Source organism: Pinus tabuliformis, chromosome X (genome assembly GCF_031772625.1).
Source record: "Pinus tabuliformis cultivar Carrire ecotype Pingquan chromosome X, CPIR1, whole genome shotgun sequence".
Lineage (NCBI taxonomy): Eukaryota > Viridiplantae > Streptophyta > Pinopsida > Pinales > Pinaceae > Pinus > Pinus tabuliformis.
In genome coordinates, this window is record NC_142308.1 from 1508748943 (window position 1) to 1508770594 (window position 21652).

A 21652-nucleotide genomic window follows, 5' to 3' on the forward strand; every position below is an offset into this window, starting at 1 on the left:
TTCATAGGATGATAGAGTATTGTCGCAACTTTATTAACAATTATGGGAGAATAGCAGCACCGCTAACAACATCAATCTTTGAACATCTTAAGGAGGCAATGTACCAAGCACTGATCTTACCTACACCAAACTTCACAAGAACCTTTATTATGGAATGTTATGCCTCGGGAAATGGAATTGGTGTTGTTTTAATGCAAGAAGGAAGACCCATTTATTTTGAAAGTTTTCCAACCAAGGAAAAGTATTTACCCAAACCTATTTATGAGAAGGGAATAATGGCAATACTATTTGAACTAAAGAAATGGCAACCTTACCTAATCGAAAGACACTTCAAGGTGAAAATAGATCATGATAATCTTAAATCATTTTTGGAAAAAGGATTATATTCATAAAACAACAAAAGATGGTCCCAAAGGTGTTGGGTTATGACTTTGAAATCATCTACAAAAAAGGGAGGAATTTTTTTATTGTAGATGCACTCTTAAGAGACGATGAGGATGTGGAAGCATTGATTTCTAACATTTATATTATCCAACCTAATTTGATAACTAAAGCAATGGATGAGTGGAAGAATGACAAAGAGGTGTGGACACTCATTCAAAATTTCTAGCAATATCCCAATACATTTTATACATTTATGTGGAAAAATGATTCATTATGGTACAAAGATGGCTTATGTATTTGTAAGAATTCCGAACTCAAATAAAATATTCTTTTGGAATTTCACACCTCCCCCTTAGGAGGGAACTTGGGATTTTTTAAAACATACCACAGGGTCAACAAGGAATTTTTTTGAGATGGAATTAAATCTAATACTCATAAGTTTGTGATAGAATGTTTGGCTTTCAAACAAAATAAAGTTGAGAATATTAAGACCTTGGGTCTGTTACAACCTTTAGCAATTCCAATTCAGTGTTAGGAAAAGGTGTCCATGGATTTTATATCATGTTTACCCAAGTCTGAAGGGAATAGTGTCATCATGGTGGTAGTTGATAGAACTACCAAGTATGCACAATTTTGTGCATTATTTAATTCATTTAAATCGAGTACAATTTCTATTTCATTTACATAAACTATTCAAAAGCTACATGGAAACCCAAAGATTATCGTAAGTGATAGAGATTCCATTTTCATGGGAGATTTTCAAAGAAAATTATTTTCTTGGCTTTGTATTTGATTGGTGCATAATTGATCTTATCATCCTCAATCTAACGGGAAAATTGAGATAGTGAGCAAATGTTTGGAAGGACATCTTCGTTGATTTTTATCGGATAAATAAACACAATGGGTCAAGTGGTTACCCATGGCTGAATGGTGGTATAATGCTTCCTCCCATAATGAAGCAAATATAACCCCATTTATGGAACTTTATGGATATCATCCACCATCCATCTCATCATATTTAAGAGAAAATCATAAGGTTCTTGTAGTGGAAGATTACATCAAGAATCAACAATATGTTCTCCAAATCTTGAAGGACAACTTCACTCTTGCACACAATTGAATGAAACAACATGTAGATAAACATCATAATGAAACAAATTTTGATCTGGGTGACTGGGTATTTTTACGGTTACAACCATACAAGAAGATTTCCCTCAAGGAAACTTAGAAGGCTAGTAAATTATCACCCAGGTACTATGGTCCTCACAAGGTGTTTTAAAACATTGGTACTATGGCATCCAAATTGGAGTTTCTGAGTACAACAGGTTTTCCATGTTTCAGGCTTAAGAAGGTTATTGGTGAAAATATACCAATTCAAACAATATTTCCAGAATTTGATGAAGAAGGAAAAATAATATTGGAGCCTGAAGCAGTCATGGGAATAAGAACCCGACAACTACATAATGGGTTAAGTACAAAGTATCTAATTAAATGGAAGAACTTACTTGTTGAAGATTCCACATAGGAGGATCAAAATGTTATACGGAAACCACTCCAAACCCACTCAAGTGTTGAGGAAAACACATGTTTGAGGGAGAGGGGCATGATAGGTCCTGTTAGTTCCAGTCTTCACAGCCTGTCACCAGGGATCAAAATGGGCTCTTATTATGTCTAGTTTTCAGAGATGTTTTGCACATGATCTTTAGTGCAAATTATATCCTAAGTATTTCCATCATAAGAATCTTAGAAAAATATTTCCAATGGTATGTCACACTCCCGTAACTGGTTTCTGGATCAGAAGATATGATAGAAATGAATGAGCAATTCTTGGTTATGCATGTTTTGAGGTCAGTTGCTGCACACAATGAAAAGTTTAGTACAAGATCAGCTTCTGAAATAATGGTAAGGAATTTTTCAAAAGTGAAAGATTTTTTTGTCCATCACATACCATATAAGAAAAACCTCCTTCGGTTTATGCACAAGTGCTACTATGTGGGAGTAGTGATATTTGAAGCATGCATTAAAACAAAGCAACATTTTCATTTATTTTACTATTTTGGTCATTTTAGTGTGGTGCCATTTACAACAGATGGAAAGTACTTTTGAAAAACCCAAGGAGGTTTTTGTTAAACATGAGCCATATAGCAAAAACCTCTTTCAATTTATTCACAGGTGTCATGAATTGGGATATGTGACTAGATCTTTACAACTCATTTTCACAGATTTAAATTTTTAATGATTTTCTATTTTAGAGATGATTTTGTGGCACAGATTACGAGCAACTGGAAACGAATTTCCAAAATCTGATAGAGGTTTTTCCCAAACATGAACTTATCTACAAAAACCTCTTTCATTTTTGTAACAAGTGCTATGTTTTAGGAGATACTAGTTCATCTTCAACCCATATTTTTAGAAATTCGGTCCAAGTTTAATGTAACTGATTCTATTTTGAAGAAAATGGTTGAGCTCAATTCCCTTCGTACAAGGATGAGAAAATGTATATATTTTATGAATTTCATAGTGTAGAGGTTGGATTTTGGTAGAAGAGAGGCTTCTTGGCATTATGTAAAATTTTCCTGAATATCATTTTAATAAAGCAGTTTTCTGCCCTTTGGACCTGTGATCCATCACGGTATTGTTGTTAAGTATGTTTTTCATGTAATTCACTTACAGATTATGTTTTTCTTCTTCATTTCAGCATTATCTAAATGATATGTTAAGAATTCATCCGTAATGATGCTCCATTCATGATGATTTTGCTGTTAGTTGTAATGGTTGTCTTAGTAGAATTCATCCTTTGCTAGATGCTCTATTGACCAACCTCGTTATTCTCTTTCATCTAAAGTTGCTACTGCAGATCCATCTTTTGTTTGATGCCTACAGGGCAGCGGGATTTCTCCCCTATGCTACTCACATTCACAATATTTATCTGGCTGAAAATGGTACTTAATTTTCCGCAAGTTTGCTGGTAGAAACTCACATCGATTCCATAGTCCAATCACCATTTCTCTTATTCTTTTCGACCCAAAACAAATCAGATCAAATCCTCTAAGCTACTATACCTAGCCTAAAATCTACATTAAATTCAGTCATCTCAAGCCCTAATTACCAATATCCTACTTGAGATTGACAAGGAGAGAGCCCTCTCCCGACCTAGTAGGGCTAGCTACCAGGTTAAGCGTGGTTTGATGTTACCCTAGAGCTACCTTTCTTCAGCCTGAGGTAGATTTAGGCTCTAACATAGTGGTGACCATACTAGGGAAGAGGTGACAAATATTCCCATGGAAAGATCATTCAAGTTACATATCTGATTACTGATGGTGGACACAACTCAGCCACATATGAAGGCTGAAACATTCACCTGGCGACTCCAACTCAATCCAAAGATTCCAATGCTCACTGATCTATTCATGAACTAAAATAAAATAGTAGGGTATGTGGCAAACCCTATGTTTTGTGAAGTTTTAAAACAAGTTAGAGATCAGCTAGTGGATATTGAAATTGATGAAGTAATTTTCATTATCGTGCTTCAATGTTTGAGATCTCTGAAGTTTCCTCCTAAAGCTAAAACTAATTTCTTTGAGTTAGTTGTTGAAAAATTTGAGAAGTAGGTTCAATATTTAAATGATCGAATCCAATCATATGAATTCTGATATCCCAAAAAGTTCTTGGAAACTCTCCCTCTTTCAAAAAAAGAAACAATAGAGCTGCTTGTGGATGCTTGCATTGATAATTTGCAGTTGGAGGTCTGCGTTGAGGAGTTAGGGCAGAAAAGAGAGTTTGGTTTCTTTGATCCTATTGTCGCAAATATGGAGTAATTTTTTTAGTTTGAATGATAAGTCAGATTGTATTTCACATAGCCAAATTTAGTTTGTGCATGGATGGTTGTCAGCATTTACATTTGTGTCCTAGTTGAAGCATTTTCAAGCAACATATTTGTCATAGTTACTTGAATGGTTGATATGGAATTACAACATCACTTGATCCATTGATTTTGCAGCAATGTAGGGTAGGTTTGTGTAAATAGATAAGCTACCAAAGGCAACATTTTAGTCTCAATTGGTATGAGTTGTTTTTAGTTTGTAGTTGTTTGATTGTATTACCCAATGGATGAGGCACTTAGTCTATGGTGTTCTTGAAACCTCCAAGGAGCTGTCATCCCCAATAAGGCTGATGTTAGTTCTGGTCTTCACATCTTGTCACGAGGGATCAAAATGGGTTCTTACTATGTCTGGTTTCTAGAGATGTTTTGCACATGATCTTTAGTGCAAATCATATCCTAAGTATTTCCATTAGAAGAATCTTGGAAAAATATTTCCAATGGTATATCACACTCCTATAACCGATTTTTGGATTAGAAGATATGATCAGAATGAATGAGTCATTCTTGGTTATGCATGTTTTGAGGTGAGTTGCTACACACAATGAAAATTTTAGTACAAGATCAATTTCTGAAATAACGGTAAGGAACTTTTCCAAAGTGAAAGAGGTTTTTGTCCATCACATACCAAGTAACTAAAACCTCCTTTATTTTATTCACAGGTGCTACTATGTGGGAGATATGCAATATATTTGGAGCATGCATTAAAACAAAGCAAAATTTTCATTTATTTTACTGTTTTAGTCATTTTAGTGCGGTGCCATTTTACAAAAAATGGAAAGTAATTTTGCAAAACCCAAGGAGAATTTGTTACCCATGAGCCATATAACAAAAACCTCTTTCAGTTTATTCACACGAGTCATGAATTGGGATATGTGACTAGATCTTTACAAATCATTTTCACATATTTAAATTTTTAATGATTTTCTATTTTAGAGATGATTTTGTGCCATCGATTACGGGCAACTGGAAACGAATTTCCGAAATTTGAGAAAGGTTTTTCTCCAACATGAACTTATCTACAAAAAAATCTTTCAGTTTTGTAACAGGTGCTATGGTTTAGGAGATACGAGTTCATTTTCAACACCTATTTTCAAAAATTTGGTCCAAGTTTAACGTAACTGATTCTATTTTGAAGAAAATAGTTGAGCTCAATTCCTTTAGTACAAGGATGAGAAAATGTATATATTTTATGAATTTCATAGTGTAGAGGTTGGATTTTGGCAGTAGAGGGGCTTCTTGTAATTATGTAAAATTTTCCTGAATATCATTTTAATAAAGCAGTTTTCTGCCCTTTGGACCTGGGATCCATCACGCTATTATTGTTCAGTATGTTTTCCATGTAATTCACTTACACATTATGTTTTTCTGCTTTGTTTCGCGATTATCTAAATGATATTTAAAGAAATCATCTGTAATGATGCTCCTTTCATGATGATTTTGCTATTAGTTGTAATGGTTGTCTTAGCAGAATTCATCCTTTTCTAGATGCTATGTTAAGCAACCTCGTTATTCTCTTTCATCTAAAGTTGTTGTTGCAGATCCATCCTCTGTTTGATGCCTGCAAGGTAGTGGGATTTCTCCCCTATGCTACTTACATTCACAATATTTATCTAGCTGAACGTCGTACTTAATTTGCCCCAAGTTTGTCTGCAGAAACTGCCATTGATTCCATAGTCCAATCGCCCTTTCTCTTGTTGTTTTACACATGAAACAGATCCAATAAAATCCTTTGAGCTACTTTACCTAGCCTAAAATATACATTAAATTCAGTCATGTCAATCCCTAATTGCCAATATACTAATTGAGATTGACAAGGAGAGAGCCCTCTCCCGACGTGGTAAGGCTAGCTACCAGGTTAAGCTTGGTTTGATGTTACCCTAAACCTGCCTTTCTTCAGCTTGAGGTAGATTTAGGCTCTGACAGGTCCCTATTAAACTAATGCAGCCCGCCTATTTTTATTGTTAGTGTAGACCCTATTGTTATTTTTGTGCCCATGTAGCCCCCATATTGTTATTGTTGTGCCCTATGGAAGCCCACTGTTATTATTGTGGTGCCCTTAAATTATTAATGTTATGTAGACTTTTATTATATTTAACCCCTTAGACTCTATATATAACAAGGAGTTCTGATCATTTTTATGATCCAAGAATTGTTCATTTATGTGTTGTAAAGGAGTTTTCCCCATTGAAGAGGCTAATTTTAAATTTGTTGATCTATCTTTTCTTCTATTTTTTGATTTTCTTGCACAATACCTTGTTGCAATTATGGACTATTGTATTATGTTGACCCATTGGTTCTTTTGTTGGATGATGTTTTATAGCTCTGGCAGAATTTTCCATTTTCGAATGATGATTATTACACTAGCTTTATCATTAGTATTTATAGATCCAAATCAATACACTTATTTGTAGAAACTGCGTGAGGGATTTTCCATTTTCGAATGATGATTATTACACTAGCTTTATCATTAGTATTTATAGATCCAAATCAATACACTTATTTGTAGAAACTGCGTGAAATATTTTTTAATTCAGTTCGAAAAGGATTGCATACACATTCCACCTTTGAATTTTATACCAAATCCTGTCAGTGCAAGGCTTTTCGTTTTTAAAATTTCGATACACAGTGAGATGAAATTGTAATTCACATACTATTATGTTATTATTATAGAAGTTATGGTAATTATTTCATATCCAGATATAGGTTGTGTCAGATTGCTTACTAGGCACTTCCCTTGCTTGTACATTATCAATATTTCATTAAAGACATTATGATGATTAAAAAAACAGGGTACATAATCATGTATCTAGATAACCATGAGAATGATTAAACTTTTTTTTTTGGGAATATTTTGGTTATTTTTTTCAATTCAATTATCCTTATTATAGCCATTATGGTAATTCCTCCATATTCAGATATGAATTAAGTCAAATTGCTTATTGTCATTTCCCCTAGTTTTACACTGTTAATATTGCATCGACGACATTTGGAAAATTAAAAATGTAGATAACATTCTATTTATATAATTATCACGATGATTAATGATATAGAAAATATTCTATCTAAATAACTATCAATCTAGGAATATGTCGTAAATTTGTCATTTTGTTTATTTTCCTACTAACATATCTGTTTGTCATGCTGCATTCTCGAGACATTGATTATTATTTTTTCTTTATGCTAGATTGTGCAAATTAAAAAATAAATGTAATGCATTATATTTCTTATTGTCACTTTTGCACCTCCTTTCTATTGTACATACTCGATATTTAGAAAATCCTTGTGCAGACAAATTTCAAAGAGAAAAAGACCAGGGTCATTCGACTGTTGGTCATTTTCCAGATTCATGATATATTGCAAAATACATTTTCAATTAAAATCAAGCCTAAACAACATCTCTAATCTATATTACATTTTGTTTCTCTATGCTCGACATTTTGTGCTTTTCATACGATATTTAGAGATTTCATTCAGACAAAACTGAAACTCAAAAGTGTGGTCATCTATGCTTCAACATTCTACACAAATCCTCTATTTTGCATAGATTCAGAGCTTTATGCAATTTATTTTCTGGATAGGTTCTCTAATTTTTTTTTTACAGCTAAAAAGAGAAAGCATGTCTCAATGAGGTAAAACTTTAGCAATTCGAATGGGAACAAACTCATTCTAGTTGTATCCTATGAGATATTGAGAGAAAGGGGAAATTGTAATCATTGAAGAGTTGGATGCCTTTCATATCTATGATGTGTTGCAAAATACATAGTTGATCTCCAATTAGGCTTGAACAACACCTCAAAATTCAAGAAACATTATAATGTATTACTTTATGTTCAATATTTCCCTTGGAGATTAAAGCTCATGAAAGGAAACATAGATTCAAAAAATACTTGCATTTTCTAAATGCATTGTAAAAAAAGAAATTTGCTAGCCATTTATGTTTTATACTTAAAAACTATTTTCCTAATCAATCATTTTCTCATTCTTGTCTGACACTATCTTCTTTGTTTCGATGTATAATTACCATGAGTAAGTATTTTGCATGTGACAAGTTAGACAGGATAGATCATGTACACATATCCATGGTGAATCACAGAAATATAATAAATTAAATAAATATTAAATTGTGTGATACATTATACAAAGGGATTGATATTAAGTGGTTTCCATCATTTAAAAATCAGTATTATGTGGAAAGAAAGTGTGTCGGATAACTATGTGGGGTGGGGAGTGAATGTAGAACCACATAAATTTTCCATAGAGAGATTGTGTTTGTTGTTGCGCATACTTTTTCTTGGGTGTAAATCATAAATAAAGGGGCCTATATTTTATGAATATTTTATGACATAATTTTAATAATAACAAGTGGTGTGTCAATGTGATTTGACAATTAGCCAAATAATCATAAATGTTGGGACTATGGACACCACATATCTCCACAATGGTATGATATTGTCCACTTTGGGCCTAAGCCCTCATGGGTTTGTTTTTGGGCTTTACCCCAAAAGGCCTCATACCAATGGAGATATTTGTTCATCCTTATATACCCATGATCCTTCCCACTTCTACCACTTCTAATCAATGTGGGACTTTGTTCGTATACCCAACTATCCTCCCCTCGAACAAAGGACCATCGAGCCTCCCCTCAAACCATCCGCAGGATTCTCCCCTCTCTACCAACCAGGATTCTCCGCTCCAATGCGTTGGAAGCACATGCCTTACATGGTAGCACCACCTGTCTCGAGAGCTTGCTCCATCACAGGTCAACTCCTCTTCACCGTGTGTTCCCCAACACGTCCATGAAGAATCTGGAGCACACCGCCTGTTTAACTGAGCTCATCCACAGGCTTACGGGGGCTCACCATCTTTGTTCGGCATTCCGAGGATTCATCCACTTGGGTAACCTCGAACTGGGCTCTGATACCACTTGTTGAATTAAGTGCAGAGGAAGAAAGAAAGAACAACAAGAAACAGAATGAGAGAAGACCAAAGACCAAGAAATAGAAACTGAAATGTGAATCTGTTTATTCGATGATAAGTTTTCATTACATGGTATTCGATTTATTATGTGAACAGCTACCGTTACACATAACTAAACTACCCGTTACATAACTAAAACTAAATTGGTTACAAAAACTGTTTGACCAAGTTCGTTGTCAAACCAACAAACTCCACCTTGACAACAACTTTCCCATTCATCATCTTTCCTGCAAGCCAAGAGAAGCTAAACACCACCGCAACTTCTCTACTGTAACTGGCTTTGTGAATATGTCTGCACAATTTTCTCGTGTGTGGACCTTTTTAAGAGCTACTTTTCCACCATCGATCACATGTCTCAGAAAATGATATCTCACATCAATGTGCTTGGTTCTACTGTGATAGGCAGGATTTGTGGCTAAGTGAATAGCACTTTGACTGTCACAAAGTACACTCACTTTCTCCTGCGTCCTTCCGATTTCATCGAGCAAACCCTTTAACCAGATTGCTTCTTTACTGGCATCTGAAGCAGCTATATATTCAGCTTCGGTAGTGGACAATGCAACCGTGTCTTGAAGCTTTGACATCCAACTAATTTCTCCACATGCAAGAGTAAAGACGTAACCTATAGTAGATCTTCTTCTGTCCAAATCACCAGCATAGTCAGCATCTACATATCCGCAGACTGATCCTTCACTACCATCAAAGACGATGCAATGATCTCTTGTGCCTCTTAGATATCGAAGCACCCATTTCACTGCTTGCCAATGTTCTTTACCTGGATTTGCCATGAATCTGCTGACAACTCCAACTGCATGTGAAATGTCAGGTCTTGCAGATACCATCGCATACATCAAGTTGCCTACCGCATTTGCATATGGTACATGAGACATATACTGCTTTTCTTCATCATCTCTAGGACTCAAAACCGAAGAAAGCTTAAAATGGGAAGCTAGAGGAACATTAACAGGTTTCACATTATTCATAGAGAACTTCTCAAGTACCTTCTCCACATACTTCTGCTGTGATAACCAAAGCTTACCATTTTTCCTGTCTCTGTGTATCTCCATGCCCAAGATATGTTTTTCTGCTCCAACATCCTTCATATCAAACGCCCTAGAGAGTTGAGCCTTTAACCTGTTGATCTCTTCCATGCTTTTGCTTGCAATAAGCATATCATCAACATACAAAGCTAAGATAATGAATATGTAATTGAAACTTTTGAAGTACACACAATGATCATACTCACTTCTTATAAAGTTCTGGCTCACCATGAAGGAATCAAACTTCTTGTACCATTGTCTGGGAGACTGCCTCAGACCATACAATGATTTCCTGAGCTTGCAAACTAATCTTCTGCTGCGACCTCGTACAAAACCTTCTGGTTGTTCCATATATATCTCTTCGTTCAAATCACCATGTAGAAAAGCTGTTTTAACATCTAACTGTTCTAACTCAAGATTAAGCAACGCAGTTAGTGCCAACACAGTACGTATAGAAACAAGTTTTACAACTGGAGCAAAAATCTCATGAAAGTCTATACCTTCAACCTGAGAATACCCTTTTGCTACCAGTCTCGCCTTATATCTCTCAATACTACCATCAACTTTCCGTTTCAGCTTGAAGACCCATTTACATCCAACAACACTTCTCCCTTCAGGAAGCTCTACAAGATCCCAGGTATTGTTCTTGGCTAACGAGTCCATTTCTTCTTCCATAGCCTTTTTCCATTTCTCGCTATCTGTATCATCTATCGCTTCCTGATAACAAGACGGTTCCCCATCTTCAGTAACCAAAGTAAAAGATGAAGCAGCAGAATCTTCATACCTTTTGGGAGTTTTCCTTTCACTTGTAGACCTTCTCAGAGCGACTGGTTGCTGAACTGGTTCAGAAACTTGCTCTGGTTCAGAAGCTTCAACGGCTTCCTTTGTGTCTTCAACACCTTTGTCTCTAGAAGTCTCTCCTTCCTTTCGACTGCCACCGAAAGATCTAGCCTCCAACTGAACTCGTTGACTCGGCGATACCTGTTCCTATTCAATTCTTTCAACATTTGATTTTAACAAAGATGATTCATCAAATGTTACATCTCTACTAATAACTATCTTCCGCAATGTACGATCCCACAACCTATATCCTTTCACTGCATAGTCATACAGAACAAAGACATAACATTTCGACTTTGGATCTAACTTTGAACGTTGATTTTTCGGAATCAGAGAATAAGCATCATAGCCAAATATCCTCAAATGAGAATAGTCACAAGACTGACCTGTCCAGACTTCTTCAGGAATTTTACAATCAATTGCTACTGAGGGTGATCTGTTAACTAAATAATAAGCAGTAGATACTGCTTCTGCCCACAACTCCTTTTACAAGTTAGCATTGCTGATCATGCTTCTGGCTCTTTCCATAAGAGTCTGATTCATACGCTCAGCAACACCATTTTGCTGAGGAGTATAAACAACAGTTTTGTGTCTAACAATGCCCTCATCCTTACAGTATTGTTCAAATTCAACAGAAGTGAACTCACCACCATTGTCAGTTCTTAGACATTTAATAGATTTGCCTGTTCTTTTCTCTACCATTACTTTAAATTGTTTAAACACATTGAATACATCAGCTTTCCTTTTTAGCAGATAGACCCAAACTTTACGAGAATAATCATCAATGAACGTTAAAAAATACAATGCACCTCCATATGACATAACAGGGGAAGGCTCCCACAGATCAGAATGAATGTAGTCTAAAACATCTTTACTATTATGATTGCCAACTTTAAATCTCTGTTTACACTGCTTCCCATACACACAATGTTTACAGAAATCTAAATTCAAGGATTTCAGACCGGGAAGAGATTTACGTTTCATCAGTATGTGAAGACCTTTCTCGCTCATATGACCCAAACACTGATGCCACAGACGAGTACCTGCTTCTTCCTTTTCTGACGCAACCGCTGCTTCACCGACCTGAGTACTTCCTTTTAACCTGTAAAGATTCCCGACCTTCTCTGCATTCATAACCTCAAGGGAACCTTTGAAGACTTTCAAAACGCCATCCTGACCTGTAAACTTATAACCATCTGAATCCAACACTCCCAAAGAGATTAAATTTTTCTTCAAATCAGGCACATGTCTAACACTAGTTAATGTCCTAACTGTGTTATCATACATCTTAATCCTGATATCTCCCATTCGAACAGTCTGACATGACATATTATTACCCATAAACACAGAACTACCGTTTACATTTTCATACGAAGTAAACCAGTTTCTATGTGGGCACATATGATGCGAAGCACCAGAGTTTCCCACTTCTACCACTTCTAATCAATGTGGGACTTTGTTCGTATACCCAACAATCCTCCCCTCGAACAAAGGACCATCGAGCCTCCCCTCAAACCATCCGCAGGATTCTCCCCTCTCTACCAACCAGGATTCTCCGCTCCAATGCATTGGAAGCACACGCCTTACATGGTAGCACCACCTGTCTCGAGAGCTTGCTCCATCACAGGTCAACTCCTCTTCACCGTGTTGGGGAACAAGACACGTCCATGAAGAATCCGGAGCACACCGCCTGTTTAACCGAGCTCATCCACAGGCTTACGGGGGCTCACCATCTTTGTTCGGCATTCCGAGGATTCATCCACTTGGGTAACCTCGAACTTGGCTCTGATACCACTTGTTGGGACTATGGACACCACATATCTCCACAATGGTATGATATTGTCCACTTTGGGTCTAAGCCCTCATGGGTTTGTTTTTGGGCTTTACCCCAAAAGGCCTCATACCAATGGAGATATGTGGTGTCCATAGTCCCAACAAGTGGTATCAAAGCCAAGTTCGAGGTTACCCATGTGGATGAATCCTCGGAATGCCGAACAAAGATGGTGAGCCCCCGTAAGCCTGTGGATGAGCTCAGTTAAACAGGCGGTGTGCTCCGGATTCTTCATGGACGTGTTGGGGAACACACGGTGAAGAGGAGTTGACCTGGGATGGAGCAAGCTCTCGAGACAGGTGGTGCTACCATGTAAGGCGTGTGCTTCCAACGCATTGGAGCGGAGAATCCTGGTTGGTAGAGAGGGGAGAATCCTGCGGATGGTTTGAGGGGAGGCTCGATGGTCCTTTGTTCGAGGGGAGGATTGTTGGGTATACGAACAAAGTCCCACGTTGATTAGAAGTGGTAGAAGTGGGAAGGATCATGGGTATATAAGGATGAACAAATATCTCCATTGGTATGAGGCCTTTTGGGGTAAAGCCCAAAAACAAACCCATGAGGGCTTAGGCCCAAAGTGGACAATATCATACCATTGTGGAGATATGTGGTGTCCATAGTCCCAGCAATAAATCCAATGTTCCATGTTTTGTAAATCTCTTTGTGGCATAATTTTCACAAGGAATGTATCAATAGTTGCATTAGCTAGGTGTTGATCATGCATTCTTTTCTTGGAATAAATGTTGCTAATTCATATTGATATATTTCATAGTTATAGGGGAAGGGAGTTTATTACGACTGTTTTTTTCTCATAGTTGTCGGAATAGATAATATTCTATGAATTATGAACTTTTCTTTCTAACATAAGAATTATGCACAATATTTTCTTTCAGGAAAAAATATACATTTTATGATATCCATATCACATACATTGTGGTTATTTTTTTTTTTATTCTATATCTCATTTACAGACAAGATTTTTACATCAATTAGTTGTATTTATATCCTTTTACTTATTTTCTTGTACATTGTTTATGTTGTGCTTATCATTAAGCAGTAGTTCATAGAGGAATTCAATTTTTTATTGGAACGTGATTCCTAAAGAATCAATGAACTAGCATGTTTGAAGTGTAATTGCTAATGCATGAATGGAGAAGCATTTTTTGACTATAGAAAGGAATGGTACAAATGAAATCATAAGGTATCATAATCTATTTCATTTGAACACTTTTTCATATGCTATGGGAGATTTCGTATTCGGTAGTATGAAAACTCTATTGCATTTTAGATACATGTAAATAAAATTGTGTGAAGGAACAATATAACATTTCCGGAATTGCTTACATGAAGGGAATGTTGAAGACATATTATCTTACAAGCATGAATTTAATGTAGATGCATTACTACATATGCATGGTATAAATAACCCAGATCTTTACTTGGAAACGATGACAAAATTATCTTCAAATACTATCATTGGGGAAGGATGGGGACTTTTGGGAGACATATTCCATATACGTTGGTTATCAAACTAGAAAAAACTTCCCATGAGGGTTTTGTTAAATAAAAAAATGAAAAACTATTTTTTTTTTTAATTCAGATTTGTGTGATAAATCAATTGTCAGAAATTTTGAACCACTCTTGTGAAATAAAATATGTACAATAAGAACTAATCATGAACATATAATAAATATAAAAGCATATGAAAAAACATAACATATAGAAAAAGGAATGGGAATACATATCTTTAAGATAGTTTATGGGTTCATGAGTATTTATGGTGAAATTTGTTTTGAAACAAGATGCCAATTAATGAAGAATGAGTATAATTTTCCCTATTTTATGATGCATAACTGCATAGACTTTTTGCAACTTAATGACATGTAATGATTCATTTGCATTAAATTGCATAGAAAAATACGTGAATGAACATGTAATTAAGAAATTTCATGGAATAGAAGATTGGTAAGGATATATTGAACAATTAGAAATTCCATATGAAGAAGGGAAGATAAACAATGACCTTTTTGTTTATGACTAGATATAGTATATCTTGAAAATAACTATATGCATATGGTTCACTAACATTGCGTATTGTGTCTGAATTTCATGGGTTCAAGAAGAACAAAACAATATGCCAAACTATTCAATTTGGTACGAGTGTAGGCCATTTTCATTATGAACCTTGCAAAGAGATACTGCTAAAAAAATATTTCATTTCCTATTCAAGTAGTTAATGAAAAAAATATATAGAATAATCTAATAATCAACATAGTGGTATTAATATGCATGACTTCAAAAACATGGACGTGAATGAAAATGAAATAGAAAATGAAGTAGAGTTTATCAATGAAAATAAGAGATCGTGACTATCAGTGCATCAACTAAAAACATATAAGAAACAATGACATTTCTGAAACAAGTGTTCTTCGATAACAATGCAAGCCATTAAATTCTATCTCTAAGAACATGGACATTAATGAATATAATAAGGAACCTAACATAAGGCATGTGAATGTAAGAAAAATACCACATTCTTTAATGCATGGACTCAAAAAATACGTAAGAAGAAAAATGCTATCTAAACAATTCAAATTACAAGAAGATCAAAATGATAAAAGTCAATACATGATAGAATATTTGCTAATCGTCATAAAGAATGATTACATATATTTGATTATACATTTGAAACAATGTTAAATGACAATACTTAAAAAAATAGAAGATTTTCCTTCAAAGAAACCTTTTTTCAAATATATGTCATAGAAAAACAAATCAATATTATGTCAAAAATTAAGTGCATATGAAAAAATATAGAAAGGAACTAGAGAATGAAAACGTTATCAAATTTTCATCTCCAGGGAAAATTATCGGTAATAGACAAATTTCCATAGTGAAATAAATTAATGAATTGGATAAATGATTGATATCATTTTGATTACCATTTTTGCAAATAAGAGATGTTGGACAATGTTTTAAAAAACCAAAATTAACATTGACTGGTGGACTAATCAATGTATCTACTGACATATATCGAATTGAAATTACACTATCACGTGACATAAATGAATCTAATATTGTCATCATGGAAATTAAAGGACATTTAGTGTTTAAAATCATATTTGTTGTTTGGAATATACATGTTTATAAATTCATGAGGGCATTAAGATGATTGTGTAAAACTCCATTGTATAGACGAGAGAATGTTAGAATAAATGAAAATTGGAAACAAGCCTTTGATCAAAATAATGATGCATAATGATGCATATGCATGTGAGACAAATGAAAATACATAAATAAATGACAATAAGGATTATTGTGATCAGAAGCTAGTAAAAAAACAATATTACATCGATGTAGTGATTCATATAATTTTTATGATCTTTGTAATAATTACATAATAATTGGTCCAATTGAATTCTATAAACCTTAAGCCTTTAGAAATATTCAAAGATAAGTGGTGATATGAGATGAGATTTTCCACACTATTTTACAGAAGAAAAAATTTAGAAAGTGTTAGGAGAAACTATACATATAACGATATTGCTAAGTGGGAAGTTTTGCATCAAGATCATGATTTTGTGTATCATATAATCAATTTATTTTACAAAATACTGCGAGTTATCATAAACCAGGTATTCAGTTGTATTGGATTAGCATGAAAAAAGGATAGTTAAAATATATATGAAAAAAATAATACTAATGACATTAAAAAAGTGACAAATTTGAAATGCATTCCTACATCAAACATTTCCTATATGGATCATAGACAAATGCAAACATCGTTGAATTATTTTTCACATTTCTGTGAGAACTTATATGTAATGATCTAATAGTTAGGTCCAACCACTTTCCTTTTTTCGTTTAGAAGTGATGAACATATATTGTATCCTTTAGTAAAGGATTTAAAACAAATACATTGAGAAAACAAATCATCTATTGAAATTCAGATAGATAAAGATGATATATATACCTTGATAAGAAATGACCCCATTACCTATGTACCGTATTACATAAGTAAAATGAATTATTTACGTCACGTAGTTTCACATTATTCCAAGTACCTTGGTGATGTTGTTGACTATTTCTTTGTACCAAAATTTCAAAACTGAGGAAGGAAACATGGAAATGGATTGATACGGTTTAAAAATGCTCCCATATATGGAACAAGTATGAATATTGAAATTGAAAACTTTTCGAAAAGTACTTATCGTGCAATTAAACTAAACTACCTACAGATATGAAAAATGTTCAACATCATCATCACACAAGAACTTGTAGGAAAGGAAAACAAATACATTTCAAGTTCAATTTTCCAATACCACCAATGCCAAGAACACAAATATTTGAGCCTATGGAATTCGAAAATACAAAAGCAAAGGTGAACACAAGAGTGATATTTGGTGCACTATAGCATATGGAACATAATGGGACATAAATTTTATAGTTTTCTGGAAAAAAATTGGTATAAACTAATCTCATTATATCCATACAATTCAATGTACTATGAAACAACTAATAATCTTGTTGAAAAGAGAACCAACAAAAATTTGGACTAATATCCTTTCTAAACATATTCTATTAATCTGTGGCACAAATACTGATGCTCAATTTCTACTTGACTCATATGCTACAACTAGTTATTGTAGTTGATATATGATAAATCTGGATAAAACAATGACATTGATGTTTTTAATGCGTGGAAATTGAGAGTCAAAGTAACAATTATGATATCATGGAAATAATTGAAAGGCTTAGAAAATCTTTATTTAACTTACAGAAAATGTATACAAAAAAAGGTGGATATAGAACATTGTCAATGCAATTCAATACTAGTTCAAGAAAATATATATTTATTAATACTTCAACAATAGATGGTAAAATGTTTTCACTAAAGAAACCAAAAGACCTAGAATGCGAACCAGATAATACAAAAAGCATAGCATGTTTATGAGTTATTGCTTACTATGTGCAATGACTAGAAAACATCAAATATGTATGTTTAGCATAATTTGCAGTGTGTTATACATTACAAGGAAAAACAAAGAGGAGGTGTTGAAAGACCATATGTTCTAAGGTACATAATGTATAATAAACATATTGATGCTCATAACTATTAAAGAGAATGATTAATATTATATGTACCATGTAGTATTGATGAGAACATATTTAAAGAACAATATTCCAGTTGGGAGAATGCATATTTCTTATTTGAGAAGATTGTAAAATGTAATGAAAAAAAATTCACAAACAAAACAATAACAATATGGAATGATATTGATAACATAGTTGATAATGTTGAAAACAAAGAGAGTGAATTTTTGAAATAAGTTTACCCCTATGTGAATAAATAGAGAATGATAAATGGTATCAAGAATATGATATCGAATCAAATATTTGATATTTTCAAAAGGATAGAAATGCAAAATCAATTTTTGAGAGACCTTATCAACTTGTAAAGTAGCCACAAGTACTAGAAGAAACATAGTTCTATGAAACCATGAGAATGCTTAACCCATAGAAGGAAAAAATAGTGAAAGAAATAGTGGATGAGAAAAATTTATCCAAATTTCCCATTGTATGTAGTTGTAATAGGTGGTGTGGGCGTTGGAAAAACATTTATTGTTACAAAAAAATTGCAATCTCTAGTTTGTTGTACAACAACATGTTTGCGCATGATCCAACTCAATTAAAAGAAATATTTACAACATATGCAAGGGAGGAAAAGTTGATTTCTGGTGGTATATCATTAACTTATGCACTCCATTTTCCACATAAACAATCATAATATCTTTCACTTAAAGGGGAAAAATTAGACACATTGACAAAACATCTTGAATAACTTTATGTTATGTTGATTAATGAGGTGTATTTGATAGGTTCAACATTATTATACCGCGTTGAAAAAGGCCTAAGTGAAATTAAGCATACTTTGTTGGGTTATTTTCGAAATATTGATGTAATATTTTCAGGTGACTTGTTCCAAGCACAACTAATCAAAGATTCTTTGATTTTTGAGCAACTAATTTTAGTAGGAAAAATAATAATATATGATTTGTGGAAAGAGAATGTCAAATTCTATGCATTGCATAAGACAATCCATTTAAAAGATAACAAGTTCATTAAAATCCTTAACAAAATGTGAGTGAATCAACAATATGATGAAGACTTAAAATATAGAAATGCTAAATGTTATATGCCCATACCAATGGATCAATTGTTTACATGAATCTTTACAGAAACATGGATGTATTGAAGCATAATCAAAAAATGTTGTCACATGTAAATGAAGAGCTAATAGTTTTCAACACAAGTGAGGAACCTTAGAGTAAGGAAATATGAATTTTTTCATATGAGAATACAATGAGATTTCCGTATAGAATCCTTATCAAATGTAATGTTCTTGTTGAGCTACTTGCAGGAAAATATAATACAAAATATGGTCTCGTTAATGGCATTGATGGAATATGAAAATAGTATATGAAAAATCGAAATAATGTTGATGTGTAATGGGTATATTTGGTAAATCTAGATATCAATAATGTAAAAAAAAAAGTAATTGTGAATTGTATGATATAAGTGTTTTAGTTGATTGGACTCCATTATTGCATGTTTCAAAACCATTGACATGTAATGCAAAGATATTTACAACCATAGTGCGCAAGAAATTTCTGATACAATTAGCTTGTGCTAGAACAATTCACTTATCACGGGGTTTAATGTTGAATGTACGCATTTAATCCAAGTGGCATATCAACACATGGACTAGTTTACACAACACTATCATGAGTTAAACTGATGGAATCATTATATCTTATTCAAAAACTAACACAAGATATTTTATGTAAATAAGAAAGTATTATAAGTAATGAAATTCTTAATAACTAAAGCATCATGGAGATGAAGGTGCATAGAGAAAACAATAGAAATTTAAAATAATTTAACGATTGCAAGTTTCAATCTAAGAAGTCTACATGATCATGTGAATGACATTGTGTGTGATGAATATTTCAAGAATTTTATGATTCTCTATATTTAGGAAATGCATTTAAAGTTTCCACCATCCAATACTCATTTTTCTAAATTCAATTTCAACATATCAAATTGTCTTCATGGAGTACTTATTTTCATGCAAGAAAACATATAAATTGTATGAGTGGAAAACATTTTCAATAACATAATCGAACTTATTTTGTGAGAAGTATATTTCCAATGTTAGATATGTGTAATAGATTTATGTGTTTCACAACGTTTACCTATTTACGCAAACATTGAGGAAACAATAATAGTAAGGGTACAATTCACACTTAGTGATTACATTTTTATACTTATTGGATATTTCAATATTCACATTAATTCAAATAGAAAACTAAGTAAAAAACTATTAGAGTATACGCAGTGCAATGAGTTACAAGAAAGAACAAGGAATTTTATTTATGGGATTAAGACAATGATTTATCACAATTGGACAAATTTCCCTCTTCATCAATTTCATGTTCATATTTCACATTCATATTATAGTGACAATGATGAAGTTCATGCCTTGTTATACTTTGAACAATTGTAAGACTGTAAAAGCTATAAGTTTTTTTGTTTTGAAGAAATAAAGTTCATAGGAAATTATAAGTGCAATACAACACAATTTTCTAAAACTGAGATATTTTCGTATAAGCTGTAACGATCCATTTGTTTATTCATCCTCATGCTAACTCCAAAATGAATAGGAAATTAATTCAAATAGAAAAAGATGTAAAAAAGATTAGAATCTATGTAGTGCAACCACTTACAATAAATAATGACGAATTTTATTTATGGGAATAAGACAATTATTTATCACATTTGGAAAAATGTCCCTCTTCATCAATGTCATGTTCATATTTCACATTGGTACTGGAGTGACAATGATGCAGTTCATGATTTTCTATACTTTGAGCGATTGTAAGATTGCAAAAGCTATATGTTTTTTTTTTAAGCAATAAAGTTCATAGGAAAATATAAAACTTAGATATTTTCATATAAGCTATAATGATCAATTTTTTTATTCATTTTCATGCTAACTCCAAAATGAATAGTGTTGTTGGGAAAAGTATCCAATACGGAATGACCCTATCCCACTCTAAGGGTGATAGTACCTCAGCAACAATCAAAGCAAAGCTATTCGAGATTACTTCTTTATGAGATGTAAGAGAGGGGAGAAAGAGATCCACTAACCGTTGTCTTCCGCTAATGATTGATCCAATCTTCTCTCTTTGTTGCTTGCTCCCAGCTCCTTGCTCTTTCATTGGCCCAGCTATACCAAGATCCTGCAAAATGGCAAGAGAGGGAAACTACAAGAAGCATACATTCATAATTGATTCAAGGATTAGAATAAATCAAATACACAAGTATAACAATACACCATTGAGACACATGCATATAGAAGAACCTCAAATGCTTTATTAATGGAAGAAGTAAAGTTCAGGAAGTGATACAACCATAAAAGGCCCAATCCAGCATCACCTCCCAGCAGAAAGAAATCTCTTCTTCACCTCCTTCAAGCAAATCACCCAATAGTTCTATACTCAAACCAACAGCACTTCCTTACATTCACAAGATTCCAGCCCCCATAGACCTCATGAGAGAGCTCTATATATAGGATTTTTGGAGAAAGGATGAGTCAGCTTGAGCTTGGCATGGAGCTGACTAGTGTCCTCTCCCACT